We start from the raw sequence: 1,277 nt of genomic DNA, 5'->3' as shown, positions 1-1,277 counted from the left end.
GAGCCGGGGCGGGGCGGGGCCTGGGCGGGCCGGGGGCGGGGCCTGTGCCGGTGGGCGGGACAGAGAGGCTGCAGGGGGCGGGGCACGTGGGCGGAGCAGAGGGACGAAAGGGGGCGGGGTAGGTGGGCGGGGCGGGGAAGTCGTGCGGGGCGGGGCCAGGGGCGGGCCGGAGGGGGCTCAAGGGGCGGGGCCAGGGGCGGAGCAGAGGGTGTGGAGCGGGGGCGTGTCGGGGGCTTGACATGTGGGCGAGGCGAGGTCGGAGGGCGCCGGGCGCGGCCAGTCACTAGCTGCGTGGCTGGAGGTCACCCAGAGTCTCCAAGCCTCTGCGTCCTGAGGTCTAAAACGTGGTGGTAATAGAGTCCACTCCCCAGCCTCATGACAAGGACGGGAGCTTGAGAAGGGACAGGATGGGGAAACCGAGGCGCAGAGGAGAGCTGGGGAGACACACGAAGGGGAAGTCGACAGACCAGGAGGGATGCAGAGATCAGTGATACTCCTCTCCTTTCATGAAAGAGAAACATTTTCACTTACCAAATTGATAAAAAGTTGTCAAATCCTTTAGTTTTGTGTATGCAAGTAGCGTTCTGCCCTCAACCGCACAAGAGTTGGATGAGGAGGAATTCGGACAGCAGGCGCTCTGGCAGAATTAACTAGCACCGCTGTAGTGAAGGACAAGGGTGCAATCCCTGTTTAACCCTTTGCTCTAGGAATCCCACTTCTAGAAACGTGTCCTGCACAAACCCTCATTCAATATGCAAAGATTCAGACAAAGTTGCATAGTTGTTAGAGCCTGGATTACAGAGCCAGACCAGGTATCCCAGCTCAGCTGTTTATGAATGGCTCAACCCTGGCCAAGTTACTTTCTCTCTTTGCACCTCAGTTTTCTCACCTATAAAATGGGTGGAATAATCATATCTGCACCGTAGGTGTGGTTGTCTGAATAATGTCCACTCAAAGATGTCCACCTCTTCATCCCTGGAAGCTGTGGATTATGCTACCTTACACAGTCAAAGGGAAAAGGGACTTTGCTGTTCTGATTAAGCTAAGGGTCTAGAGCAGGGGTGATGACGCTGGATTATGCAGGTCATAAGGCAGAAGGCTAGGCGACATACATGGGAACAAGAAGGTGGAGTGATGTGAGGAAGGGGTCATGAGCCAAGGAATGCCAGCGGCCTCTAGAAGCTGAAAAAAACAGCCCTCAGAAGGGACACAGCCCTGGTGTCACTGGCATTTGGACTCTGACATCCAGAACTGTTTTAAGCCACTGAATTTGTGGT

This window comes from Myotis yumanensis, unplaced genomic scaffold (assembly GCF_028538775.1).
Source record: "Myotis yumanensis isolate MYYU_CA2020_CCGP unplaced genomic scaffold, mMyoYum1.0.hap1 SCAF_10, whole genome shotgun sequence".
In the NCBI taxonomy this organism is placed as follows: Eukaryota; Metazoa; Chordata; class Mammalia; order Chiroptera; family Vespertilionidae; genus Myotis; species Myotis yumanensis.
The sequence above is the reverse complement of the archived record's forward strand: the minus strand, read 5'-3'. Positions refer to the sequence as shown.